Raw genomic sequence first — 15,220 nt, 5'->3', positions numbered from 1 at the left:
ATATAAAGCTATTCTGAAATGAAAAATGTTATCAAAACATACATTGGGGCAATGATTTTATATTTGTAGCTAGTTGTAAAATTAAGATCTAGTCCAATGGGAACATTTTCTCAAAGTAGATGAGAGCATATTGTGCAGCATGGCCCAGATGAGCTGACTGTGGAGAGGATGTATAAAAGTTATGTTGACAGCAGGCAGGAAGGAGTGAGGATAGGTAAGAACAGAGTAACATGATTTTGTGTTACTTTATATAGCTGCTGTAAAGTTTCAATATCATCATCTTTTTTCAGTGAAGTATGAAGTGGTGTAGAACTCATACTAAAAGAGTGAAGTTGAGCGTGTTGGTTAAAGGACTGGAAAAGAATGGGACATTTCAGAACTGCTGGGCAGGGAATGGGAGAGCTTGATAAGCAAAGATAAGTTAAAGGGCCCATGGGCATTATGGTTTATACTGACAATTTTCTCCCTAAAGGAGCCTGCCTGCTCTCAACCCCCAGGTTCCATTAAACTAGGTACCAGAAGATTGCTTGGGCACTAAATGCTTTTTTAAAAGAAAACATCTCAACAAGTCTTGACTCTTTCTTTTGTTTTCCAGCTAACTAAAATGTTTAGGTGATCTCTACTCTTTCAAATGTGCCTCTACATTTATGCCCTGTATGCACCTATTATACCTAATAGACTACGATTTTCCTGTTTAGACCCTTGGAACCACCTAGGTTATTGCTTAATTGTAATAGAAAATATGTACATAGTGTTTGTGATGTGACAGACAATGCTCTAACAGCTTTGATGATGCCGTGTAATGTTCACCACAATCTTCTGAGTTGGACCCTGTTGTTATCTCCATATTATAGACAGAAAAGTAACTTCCTCCAGGTTGCAGAGTTAGTAAGTCATACACTTGGGGGATCTAATAGGTCTTTTAACTAATATGTTCATACTAATACACAGTACCTGAAAGTGAAAATGATGTTCCCAGTCACATGGTTCTGTTTCCTGTTTTTTGAGGAGACAATTGGTTCTAAGCCATAGAGGATATGCTGTTCAAAATCCATTAAACTTGTGATCCATATGACAACACATAATAATAAAGAAGAATAGAGTTTAACCACATGCAACTTTAGTTTAGTTGTTGAATTCTAACCATATTTTAAACCAAATCTCTGCAGAGAGTAGAAAATGTAAGAACATTTGGATAAATTCAAGAGAAATATGAGAAATGCATCTTATGTATTTTTAGATATTGCCAGGAAATGTACTTTTCAAAGCCTTAAGTAAATCCCTGATCTAATAAGAATATTTCGCACAGAGGCTAAGCACATTTTCAAGGCACAAGTCCAGAGTCCTTCTGCTATGCTATTATAACTATTTTGTCTTCTGTCTTTGTCTGTACATGTGTCAGATACTAAAAAAAAATCCCTCAGAAAGGGAACTCAAACATTGTTATAGACCTATTGCCCAGAGGGTTTCGTGTTGTTAACTAATCGCACACTCCTAACTTTATTTCCCACTTTTAAATTTCTATTTCTAAAATGTAATAGATTTATTTCTAAGAGCATTTCTGAAATGATCAAAGGAAACAGCAGATCTTGTGGAAACAGTCAAATGATTGTTTCCCTCGAAACAGTCAAATGATTGTTTCCCTCACATTCTTACAAATATGTAGGACTTTAGGGAGGAAAACTTATTCATATGGGAGAAAAAACTGCAAAAAATCATTGTACAAATTATTCAAAGCTTTTTAGAACTTGATTAGCAGCTGAAAAATGAGTAGCAAATGTATGTTTACATAAACATAGTGGTTATGGTAAAAGAGGCCGTAGAGATTAATGACACCATCTTCTTTTTGGTGTGGAAGGAAATAATTTCAAAATAATAAAGTAATTCTCTAATATCAAACAGAAAATATGTCACAAAGCTTGTAACAAATACTGTATTTAGACTGTCAGTCCATCAATTTCAACAAAAGCTGCAGAATTCAAAGAATGAAAATAATTCTTCTTAAATGTTTAAAATTTTATAATGACAACATGAAATCAGTGATTTTGTGTCCAAATGAACACACAATATTCACAGAATATGAAACTTACAAAATAAATGATTAATGTTATTTTTTTCTCTTTTATCCCATGTGAATAGCATAGCAAAATGATCTTAGTAAAGACAAATTGATAATATTGACAAAAAATTAAAGTACTGTATCACCAATGAGAAAAATGTAATGATTTCTGATGTTGGGTTGCAAATTAAATAATCCACAAATAGAAAATTGAATATTCTGTAAATATTAATTGTGTTGTTCCATTATTTCTTCCAGTGAAAAGTAAGTTTCTCTGACTTAAAGAACAGTATAATTAGGGTGGGGAACTGGGTATGCATAAGGGTTAGTACTCAGTATATCAGAAAACATAATTAGTAATATTTTGACTAAATTATTTGGTCTGAGGTTAAAAATTATGAATCATCTATCATGTCAAAAAAAGTAATCATAAAATTTACAGCTGTCCCACTGGAATTGCAGCAGAATGCCACATTCGAATTAAATAAAATCATTTCTTTAAAGTTAGACTTTTCTACTGACTACACATACACAGGGTGACTTCAAATAAAGGAAACTCATTGTTTTTAGCCTTTATCAATAAAGCCACTTCCTGATTAAACTGGAAACAAAGCAGGCATCATAGCCTACATATAATAATGTCTGTACTACCAAACAAGGCTCAAGTCTTGACATCATTTATTAAGGCCACTATTTGGTCCAGGAAAGCACAGACAATATTGTTGTATGAATATTGTAATATTATTACTCCAATAAGTAGTAAAATGTAAAGAGAGATGGTTATAAAAGATGCTTAAAAATACACAATAAGTCATGTTTTGGGGTTCATTTGCAAACATTATAGACACAAGAAGTACTCTATAAAATATGAATCTCTGTTCCAATTTCTGCTTGATCACTAAGATATTTTGTTTCGAGCAGTATTTCCTGTATTCCCTCTGGAACACATTGATTGCTTTCTTCAAATCTAGCACATTTGTTCTTCATGTTTTCCTATATTAAACACTGAAACCTAAAACAACGGGTAGCAACTCAGTATCTATCCTCTCTTCCCCTCCGCCACCCCACCCTCTCTCTCTCTCTCTTTCTCTCTTTGTGTGTGTGTGTGTGGGGTGGAGGTGTTTGTGTGTCACAAACCTAGATAATTAATCCAGTTACTATATCAATATTGTAGTATAGGAGTTAACTCCAACGTCCTCTGGGAGTTAAACTCAAATGGCCTCTGGGTACTTAAACAACAGAGATTTTACCAATATGATATAAATTTTTTCTCCACTCTTATAAGCAAATATAAATAATACATTTTACCATTGGCTGGATTTTAGATAGCAAGCAAAACCACATATTAGATCCTGCTGCTGTCTCTTTGTTTGGCATCACTGGAAAGATGCAAATAGAGGGATAAGGGAAGATAACTATATATGTGAAAATAACTAACAATATACAAAAACAAATAATAATATCTTTGTCTTTTATTATAGTGAGCCACTATTCATTATGTGTTACATGGAAAACAGCAATTTTATTTGTAACAAAACCCAGGTGACTAGGAAAAAATGGCAAGAGTTATATAAAGTTGTAAGTGTATGTGAGGGTAGGGTGAGGAAAAAGGGAGAGGCTTAAAATAAACCTACAAAGGAAAACACCATAGCTGTTGAATTTTTAAATTTTATCTTCTATGTAAGCACTTGTATATTTTTAAATTTCAGTACGTTTTATGATCTTAATTGTTAGTGTTCCCTTCAAATTTGTATGTTCAAAATCTTTTTTTTTTTTTTGAGACAGAGTCTTGCTCTGTCGCCCAGTCTGCAGTGCAGTGGGACTGTCTGGGCTCACTGCAACCTCTACTGCTTCAGAGTTTCAAGCGATTCTCCTGCTTCAGCCTCCCGGGTAGCTGGCACTACAGGCACCCACCACCATGCACAAAATCTTAACTCACAAGATGATACTAATAGGAGGTGAGGCCTTTGAAAGGTGATTAGATCATGGAGGCAGAGACCTCATGAATGAGATTAGAGCTCTTATAAAAGAGGTCCAAGAGAGCATGTTGGCCCCTTTTGCTCTTCTGCAATGTCAGAACACAGAATGTGCCATCTATGAGGAGCAGGCCCTTATTAAAACCAAACCTGCTGGTCCCTTAATCTTGGACTTCCCAGCCTCCAGAACTATGAGCAGTACAGGGCTTTTTATAAGCCACCTAGCCTACAGTATTTTGTTATAGCAGCTCCAAGAGACTAAGACAGTACATACCATTAAAGGAATAAAAGGACAGGCAAGATATCTCACCATAAACTGTGAGTTTTAATTCTGGGGTGTTTGAAAGTAAGGTGCGGGAGCACATCAATATAGAAAGTGGTTTCAGTTATTTGAAAAAAGAGTATTTCTAAAGATAATTCTGTAGAAATAATAATTTCAACAAATAACACAGGATATTCTGTGGAATTGAATAAAATAGCCATATTCTACAAAAGAGAGGAACCATTTTTCCCAGTGAAATTAGTACATTGATTGTAATAGTCAACTTTGCATAAGGTGAAGAGAACAATGGTGAGGAGGTGAAAAGATAAAAAGCAGGAAAATAAAATACATGTGCAAAAATGCAATAATAATCGATATATACTTATATATGCATATAAAGGATACAAAGCCCTTTTTTTAACCGTTGTAAATGCTGAGCAATTCCCAAAGTAAGGGAGTAAACCTCTACCAGCAAATTACTGAATCATGCTCTAGAAGACCATGATTTCCTTGAGGCAACAGAGTGTGCTCCAAGAAGAAAATATAAAAGGCGGCCGGGCGCGATGGCTCAAGCCTGTAATCCCAGCACTTTGGGAGGCTGAGACGGGCGGATCACGAGGTCAGGAGATCGAGACCATCCTGGCTAACATGGTGAAACCCCGTCTCTACTAAAAAATACAAAAAACTAGCCGGGCGAGGTGGCGGCCGCCTGTAGTCCCAGCTACCCGGGAGGCTGAGGCAGGAGAATGGCGTGAACCCGGGAGGCGGAGCTTGCAGTGAGCTGAGATCCCGCCACTGCACTCCAGCCTGGGCGACAGAGCGAGACTCCGTCTCAAAAAAAAAAAAAAAAAAAAAAAAAAAAATATATATATATATATATATATATATATATTATGGCATCAAAAAAATATATATATATATATATGGCATCAAAACAGATTTAGGAAACATACTCTTATAAATGAGTATATTATGAGTGAAATCTAGGTAGAAAAGAGAGAGAAAACTCCTTCAAGTTCTGACAAAGGCAGAGGATGTCCACTTAGAAGAGCTGTTAAAGAAAATCTAAGGTAGATACAGGTAGAATAAATATGAGAAAGTAAAGAAAAAAATCACAAAAATATAGCAATGAGTGAAAATTAAGGCAACTATACTAAAAGACATAGGAGCTAAAGTTGTGCTGAGAGGAAAATTTGCAGCAGTGAACATGTAAATCAAAAAGAAGAGTAGACAGAAAAATGAGCACCACTTGGCAAAATCCAACACTTCCATAATAAAAACACTCAACAAATTAGAAACAGAAGACAATTTTCTCTACTTGAAAAATGTCATTGATTGAAAAAAAAAAAAAAACACAGCTAACATCATATGCAATGGTTAAAAATTCGATGTTTCCCCTTTTTAGATCAGGAATAAGACAAAGTAGCATCTTGCTACTCAAATTAAACAAAGTACTGGCAGAGCTAACTAGGGAAACTTGACAAGAAAGAGAAGTAAAAGGAATCCATATAGAAAAGAGAAGTAAAATTGTCTCTATTTGTAGATGGCCATGATCTCGTATATTGAAAATCCCAAAAAAATATACACATACTCACACACAAACAAGCCATTTGAACTAGAGCTAATAATCAATTTCAGCTAGGTTGGAGATACAAAATCAATATCAATATTTTACTCTTCTTGATGCCACTGTAAATAAAGTTGTTTTCATTACTATAGTAATGAACACTTCATAAATAACATTAAGAAAACAACTTTATTTACAATGGCATCAAATATAATAAAATACTTTGGAATAAATTTAACTAAACAAGATCTGAAATAATACTCTTAAAACTACAATACATGATTGAAAAAATAAGAAGGAAACATAAATGAAAAAACATAACATATACTCAGAATACTTAAAGTTGTTAATATAGCACTACTTTCCAAATTGATCTACAGACTCAATACAATCCATATCAGAATTGCACTGGCTTCTTCAGAAACACGGATAAGCTACTTCTAAAATTTATATGGAAATGCAAGGGGCATAGAATAGCCAAAACAATCCTGGAAAAGAAGAACATATTTGGAGATCTCACACTTCTCAATTTCAAAACTTAGTTCAAGGTTACAGTAATTAAGATTGTGCAGTACTGGCATAAGAATAGACATACAGATGGAACTAATTCCGAGTCCAGAAATAAACCTTTCCATTTACAATAAGTTGATTTTCGAACAAGGGTGCCAAGACAATGTAATGAAGAAAGCCTAGTCTCTTCAACCAATGTTACTGGCCTGCCTGGCTATCCACCTAGAAGGAATGAAGTTGGACTACTTCCACATACCATATACAAAATTTACTTCATAGACATTAGCACAAGAGCTGAAACTATAAAATTCTCAGAAGAAACTATAGTAGTAAATTTTTGTAACCTTGTGTTGGGCAAAGCCTTCCTGGATATAAACCAATAGTACAAACAGCAAAAGAAAAATATATTAATTGAATGTCTCCAAGTTTAAAAACTTCTTTACTTCAATTAATACCATCAAGAAACTAAAATAGCAATGTACAGAATGGGAGAAATACTTGCAAATTATATATCTGATAAAAAATATTTTATCACAAATACATCAAACACTGAAAAGTCAATAATAAAAAGAGCATAATTAAAAACTAAGCAGATAATATATTTGTATATATTTTTATATATTTTATATAATTTGTATATATTTTTGGAGATGTGTCTATTAAGATTATCTGACACCTCCAAAAATATATACAAATGGCTATATGAAAAGATATTCAATATTATTAGTCATTGAGAAATGAAAATCAAAATCAAAATAAGACACCATTGAATTCCACACTAGGATGGTTACTATAAAAAAGATAGATAATTAGTAAATGTTGGTGGGGATGTGAAAAAATTTGAACCCACTTACACAGTGGATGAGAATGTAAAATGGGGTAGCTACTTTGCAAAACATCTGGGCAGTTCCTCAAAATGTTAAACATAGAGTTATCTCTTTATCCAGCAGTTCTAGATCTACTCTCAAAAGACATGAAATCCAGTGTCTAAACAAAAAATTGTTCACAAATATTAATAGTATCTTTACTCATAATCAAAAACCAGACAGAATCCAAATTTCCATAAACTGAGTTGGTAAATAAAATATGATATACCAATACATTGGAATATTATTCAGCAATAAAAATGAATCTAAAAAAGTTCTGAGTCAAGCTACAGTAAGAAAGAATCTTGAAAACTTTAAGCTAAGTGCAAGAAGCCAGTCACAAAAAAGCAAATGTTGTATAATTCTTTTTATGTAAAATATGTTAATCTTTATAATCAAAAACTACATTAGTGGATGTCTTGAGTTGATCGGGGATGAACAGAAACTACTGTAGTGGATGTCTTGGGTTGACTGGGGATTGAAGGAAGAAAATGGAAAGTGACCTATTATCTTCAGATTTCTTTTGGGCATGATAAAAATATTTTAAACACAGATTTCAGAGATGCCTACACAGTCTATGAGTATATTATAAACCATTAAATTGTATATTCTAAATGTGTTAATTGTATGGTATGTGGATTATATTTCAATTAATGTGTTACATATTTTAAAAGAGTAGTCCTAAATTGCTACTAAAACACATGGTCATTGTTGCCACTTCCATTAAAAAATAATTTGGTTACTTTAGATATATGAATTAAAAGGGAAATAAAAATCCCAAATATATTTTTTACATAAATATATTGCAATAGAGAAAAATTTTAGCTGCATATTATATATAATCCCATTTTAGTGTTGTAAACATTCTTAGTAGCATGTGTTCTGTTTGAAGTATGCAGTCAGATAGCCGTTAATTATTCAAGTAATCAATAAATAACAAGCACACGCATAGCACTTACTCTTTGCCAGGAATTCTTTAGCTACTTTTTATATATTAATTGATTTAATTGCTATAACCTTCTGTGGTGAATACCAATATTTTTCTCATTCTATAGCTGAGGAAACTAAGGTCAAATAATTGGGCAGTTGTAAAACCACTATGTTATTTATTTATTTCTTTATTTATTTATTTATTTTTTAAAACCACTATTTTAATTCATCAGTCTGGTTCCAAAATCTATGCTGTTAACATGATACTAACAATATTGTAGCCTTGATGTATTTAAACAATAATCTTTACTTTTCCTTCCCAAGGACACTGTTAAAAAGAATAGGCAGGCAATTTTTTGGCATCAAAAGAATTCATGTGTCCCTTGACTCCCAGACTGATTGTGCCTCCCATACCCAAAAGAAGCTGTAGTTGCCTTCCCATTCACCACAGCAGCAGAAGTTAATCGGTGTTGATTGTGTGGTATGGGCATAACACTAAATACAATAACTATGAACTACTTTAATTATAAATAGAAGCATTTTCAGGTTAAATTTTAAAAGGAAATGATAAAATGTTGACAGATAACTTTTTTGTAAGAGAAAAAATATCTTCAGAAAATTAAAGAATCTAGATTTGAAACAAACTTTGATTAATTTCACTGGCAAATTATGAGAATAATTGTAATTTATAATGATAATTACTTTTCTGCTGTGCTCTAGGTATTTGGTTTGTGCTGCGGGATAGTATATCTCATAAGCGTAGCCAAGGTTGAAGGTATAGTACCATCTAGTGAGGGGACCAGTGCATGATTTGAGGTCACCGAGAATAGACAACATGTACACCAGGTTCCAGTGGTACACCTCTAACTGACAACAAGAAGAGAGTGTGCACAAGATCCAGTCCCTTGGAATGCATCAGTCCCCCATGGCCAGCAGATCTCAGCAAAGGTGATCGGTGTGACTACATGGACCTCACTTTTTCTGCAGTAGAAAGACATTTCCCCCTGCCTCATGGAGTCTGAAATACAGAAAGTTGGGAGAGTGCCTAAAGGCCATAGACAAATGTACTTAAAGCAGAATACGGAACTGCTTATTAGGTCCAGAAAAGGGAACGATATTCTCTCACGAACCAGTAAGTCCAATACCAGCTAGAAGGGCACTTTAACTCCAAGTAAGGAATTGTTCCAGCCCAAGTCCATTCATATGAAGGCAAATGAGATCCACAGACTGCTTCTGGCTGCCTTTTTCAGCAACTACAGAGCAAAAAAATGAACAGTTCTAGCATATATTTGCACGAGCAAGAACAAACAAGAGGATTTTCCTAGCACTGTTAGATTTAAGTATTTGATCCATGTTGAGATTATTTTTGTATCAGGTAAGAGATGAGGATCCAGTTTCATTCTCCTACATGTGGCTTGCCAATTATCCCAGCACCGTGTGTTGAATAGGGTGTGCTTTCCCCACTTCATGTATTTTGTTTGCTTCGTCAAAGATCAGTTGGCTGTATTTGGCTTTATTTCTTCATTCTCTATTCTGTACCATTGTTTTATGTGCCTATTTTTATGCCAGTACCATGTTTTGGTGAGTATAGCCTTGCAGTAATATAGGTGAAGTCAGGTAATGTGATGCCTCTTGGTTCCACGTGAATTTTAGGATGTTTCTTTTTAGCTTGGTAAACAATTATGATGATGGGAATTGCACTACATTTGTAGATTGTTTTTGGCAGTATATGATCATTTTCACAATATTAATTCTACCCACCCGTGACCATGGGATGTGTTTCTATTTGTGTCATCTATGATTTATTTCAGCAGTGTTTTATAGTTTTTCTTGTAGAGGTATTTCATGTATTTGGTTAGGTATATTCCTAAATATTTTACTGTATTTTTTTGCAGCTATTGTGAAAGGGGTTAAGTTCTTGATTTGACTGTCAGCTTACTCACTGTTGGTATATAGCAGAACTACTGAATTGTGTACATTGATTTTGTATTCTAAAACTTTGCTGAATTTATTTCCCAGTTCTCAGAGCTTCTTGGATGAGTCTTTAGGGTTTTCTAGGTATATCATCATATTATCAGCAAAGAGCAAAAGTTTGACTTCGTCTTTACCAATTTGGATGCCTTTGATTTCTTTCTCTTGTCTAATTGCTCTGGCTAGGTCTTCCAGCGCTCTGTTAAATAGAAACATCTTTGTTTTGTTCCAGTTCTCAGGGGGAATGCTTTCAACTTTTCCCCATTCAGTATGATGTTGGCTCTGGGTTTGTCATCGATGGTTTTTATTACCTTAAGATATGTCCCTTTTATGCTGATTTTGTTGAAGGTTTTAATCATAAAGCAATGCAGATTTTCACAAATGTTTTTCTTCATCTATTGAGATTATTATGTGTTTTTTGTTTTAAATTCTGTTTATGTGATGTATCACCCTTATTGACTAGTGGATGTTAAACAATCCCTGAATCCTTGGTTTGAAACCCATTTGATCACAGTAGATTATCATTTTGATATGCTGTTGGATTCAGTTTGCTAGTATTTTGTCGAGGATTTGTGCATTTATTTTCATCAGGGATATTGGTTTGTAGTTTTCTTTCTTTCTTTCTATCTTTCTTTCTCTCTCTCTCTTTCTTCTTTCTTTTTTTCTTTCTTTTTTTTTTTTTTTTTTTTGGTTATCTCATTCCCTGGTTTTGGTATTAGGGTGATACTGGCTTTATAGAATGATGGAGGAAAGATTCCCTCTTTCTCTATCCTGTGGAATGAATAGGATTATTACCAATTCTTTGAATGTCTGATAGAATTTAACTGTGAATCAGTCCGATTTAGAACTGTTTTTGTTGGCAATTTTATAATTACCATTTCAATCTTGCCACTTGTTATTCGTCTCTTAAGAGTTTCTATATCTTCCTGGTTTAATCTAGGAGGGCTATACATTTCCAGGAATTTACCCATCTTCTCTAGGTTTTCTAGTTTATGTGCATAGATGTGTTCATAGTAGCTTTGAATACTCTTTTGTATTTCTGTGTTATCAGTAGCAATATCTCCCAGTTCATTTTTAATTGAACTTATTTTGATCTTTCTCTTATTGGTTAATCTCACTAATGGTCTATCAATTTTATTTATCTTTTTAAAGAACCAGCTTTTTGTTGGATTTATCTCTTGTGTTGCTTTTTGTTTCAATTTCATTTAATTCCTCTGATCTTGGTTATTTCTTTTCTTCTGCCAAGGTTGGGTTTGGATTGTTCTTGTTTGTCCAGTTCCATGAGGTTTGAGCTTAGATGGTTTATTTGTGCTCTTTCAGACTTTTCAAGGTACGTATTTAGTGCTATGAACTTTCCTCTTAACACCACTTTTGCTGTATCACAGGGGTTTTGATAGGTTGTGTCACTGTTATTGTTCGGTTCAAAGAATTTTTTAATTTCCATCTTTATTTCATTGTTGACCCAATGATCTTTCAGGAGCAGGTTGTATAATTTCCATGTATTTGCCTGGTTTTGAGGAATCCTTTTGGAGTTGATTTCCAATTTTATTCCACTGTGATCTGAGAGAGTACTTGATATTATTTCAACGTTTTTTATTTATTTATTTACTGAGACTTGTTTTGTATTATGTGCTGTGTCTTGGAGAATGTTCCATGCGTAGATGAATAGAATGTATATTCTGCATTTGTTGGGTAGAATGTTCTGTAAATATCTGTTAAGTCCATTTGTTGTACATCGTTTAAGTACGTTGTTTCTTTGTTGACTGTCTGTATTGATGCCCTGTCTAGTGCTGTCGGGAGTATTAAAGTCCCCCACTGTCATTGTCATGAAGTCTATCTCATTTCTTAGGTATAGTAGTAATTGTTTTATAAATTCTAAAGCTCCAGTGTTCAGTGACTGTATATTTAGGATTATTATATTTTCCTGTTGATATAGTCCTTTTATCATTGTATAGTGTCCATCTTTGTCTTTTTTAACTGCTGTTGCTTCAAAGTTTGTTTTGTCTATTATAAAAATAGCTGCTCCTGCGTGTTTTTGGTGCCCATATGCATAGACTATGTTTTTCCACCCATTTACCTTAAGTTTATATGAGTCCTTATGTGTCAGGTGAGTCTCCTGAAGACAGCAGATACTTGGTTGTTGATTTCTTATCCATTCTGCCATTCTGTATCTTTTAACTGGAGCATTTAGGTCATTTACATTCAACATTAGTATTGCAATGTCAGATATTATTCAATTCATTATGCTATTTGTTGCCCGAATGCCTTTTATTTTTTTCATTGTGTTTTTGTTACTGTTTTATAGGTCCTGTGATACTTATGCTTTAACAAAGTTATATTTTGGTCATTTCAAGGATTTGGTTCAAGATTTACAGCACCTTTTAGCAGTCTTTATAGTGTTCACTTGGTAGTGGCAAATTCTCTCAGCATTTGTTTTTCTGGAAAAGACTGTTATATTTTCTTCATTTATGAAGCTTAGTTTCCTTGGATACAAAATTCTTGGCTGATAACTGTTTTGCTTAAGGAAGCTAAAAATAGGACTGCAATCCCTTCTAGCTTGGAGGGTTTCTGTTGAGAAATTTGCTGTTACTGATGGGTTTTCCTTGTTAGGTTACCTGATGCCTTTGCCTCACAGTTCTTAATATTCTTTCCTCAGTCTTGACTTTGGATAACCTGATGACTATGTGCCTAGATAATGATCTTTTTCAGTGAATTTTGTAGCTGTTCTTTGAGCTTCTTGTATTTGCATGTCTAGATCTCTAGCAAGGCCTGGAAAATTTTCCTTGATTATTCTCTCAAATATATTTTCCAGACTTTTAGATTTATATTATTTCTTGGGAATACCAATTATTCTAGGTTTGGAAGCTTAACATAGTCCCAAACTTCCTGGAGGCTTTGTTCATTTTTTAAAATTCTTTTTTCTTGGTCTTTGATGGATTGGCTTCATTCAAAAGCATTCTCTTCCTGCACTGAAGTTCTTTCTTCTGCTTATTCGATTCTATTGCTGAGATTTTCCATTGCATTTTGCATTTCTTCAAGTGTGTCCTTGATTTCTAGAATTTGTGATTGTTTTCTGTTTATGCTATCTATTTCACCGAATAATTTTTCTTTCGTATCCTATATCATGTTTTTGATTCTTTTAAGTTGGAGTTCACCTTTCACTGGTGCCTCCTTGATTAGCTTAATAATCGACCTTCTGAATTCTTTTTCTGGCAATTCAGAGATTTTATCTTGGTTTGGATCCCTTACTGGTGAGATGGTGTAATCATTTGTGAGTGTTAAAAAAGACCTTGTTTTGTCATACTGCCAGAATTGTTTTCTGCTAATTTCTTCTTTCAGTAGGCCATGTCAGAGGGAAGATGTGGGACTCAAGGGCTGCTATTCAGATTCTTTTGTCCCATGGGGTGGAGTGATGTTCTCCCACTTTCCCTAAGAATGGGGCTTCCTGAGAGCCTAACTAACTACAGTGATTATTTTTGCTCTTCTGGGTCTAGCCACCCAGAAGAGCTACCAGGCTCTGGGCGTACTGGAGAGTGTCTGCAAAAAGTCCCATGGTGTGATCTGTCTTTAGGTCTTTCAGCCATGGATATGTGCACCTGCTCCATTGGAGATAGCAGGGAATTGAAGTGGACTCTGTGATGGTCCTTGGTTGTCTTTTTGTTTAGTGCCCTCGTTTTGTGCTGGTTGGCCTCCAACCAGGAGGTGGCACTTTCAATAGTGCATGAACTGTGTTACCATATGGAGGAAGTAAGCTTACCCTAGGGTCACATGGTTAAGTATTCAGTTTTCTCAGGTGGTGAGCAGAGCCATAGAGCTTCCAAGAGATTATGTCCTTTCTCTTCAGCAATCAGGGCAGGTAGATAAAGACCACTAGGTGGGGACAGGGATTAGGATTAGGTGTGTCTGAGGTTAGACTCTCCTTAGGCAAGGCTTGCTGGGGCTGCTGTGAGGGGTGGGGGTATGGTTCTCATGCCAATGGATTTATATTTCCAGGGAGATTATGGCTCCCTTGGCGGAGTCATACATGTCACTAAGGAAATGGGGGAAAGTGGGCAATCACAGACCTCACCCTGCCTCCATGCAGCCCTCTGTCCTGAAGGCCAGTCTGACTCCCACCATGTTCCCCCAGTAGCACTGAGTCTATTTCCAGGCATCCAGTGACAAGAACTAAGAACTTGCTCCCACACCACCAGCCTCCGTGCTGAGAAAGCAAGCAGACTCACAGTTTTCCGGCATCTCAGGGAGCCTGCAGTGGTGATTCACTTTCTTCAAAGGGTCTTTGGATTCTCTCAGCTTTCCTGGTATGTTACTGAGGTAGTTCTTGAAGCAAAAAATCATGATACGTGTTTCCGCACATTGCTCTGTCTATCCGAGTGGAAGCTACAAGTTAGTCCTGCTTCCTATCCACCATCTTAATGTCCCCCATAAAAATTGTAAAATAGTTTTTTTCTGATTCTGTGAAAAATGTTCTTGGAAGTGTGATATTCCAGGAATAACATTGAATCTATAAAATGCTTTGGGTAGTATGACCATTTTATTTATTTATTTATTTATTTATTTATTTATTTATTTATCTATTTTGAGACAGAGTCTCACTCTGTCACCCAGGCTGGAGTGCAGTGGCACGATCTTGACTCACTGCAAGCTCTGCCCCCGGGTTCCCGCCATTCTCCTGCCTCAGTCTCCCAAGTAACTGGGACTACAGGCGCCCGCCACCACGCCTGGCTAATTTTTTGTATTTTTAGTAGAGACGAGGTTTCACCGTGTTAGCCAGGATGGTCTCGATCTCCTGACCTTGTGATCCACCCACCTTGGACTCCCAAAGTGCTGGGATTACAGGCGTGAGCCACCGCGCCCGGCCCCCAACCATTTTAACAATATTGATTCTTCCTATCCATGAGCATGGAATGTATTTCCATATTTTGGTGTTATCTCTAATTTCTTTCAGCAGCGTTGTGTAATTTTCATTGTAATGATCTGTCACCTTCTTATCTAGCTGTATTCCCAAGTATTTTATTATTTCTGTGGCTTTTCTGAATCAGATTGGATTTTAATGTGGCTCTGAGCTTGGACATTATT

This window comes from Macaca fascicularis, chromosome 15, assembly GCF_037993035.2.
Source record: "Macaca fascicularis isolate 582-1 chromosome 15, T2T-MFA8v1.1".
Lineage (NCBI taxonomy): Eukaryota > Metazoa > Chordata > Mammalia > Primates > Cercopithecidae > Macaca > Macaca fascicularis.
Note: the sequence above shows the minus strand (reverse complement) of the source record.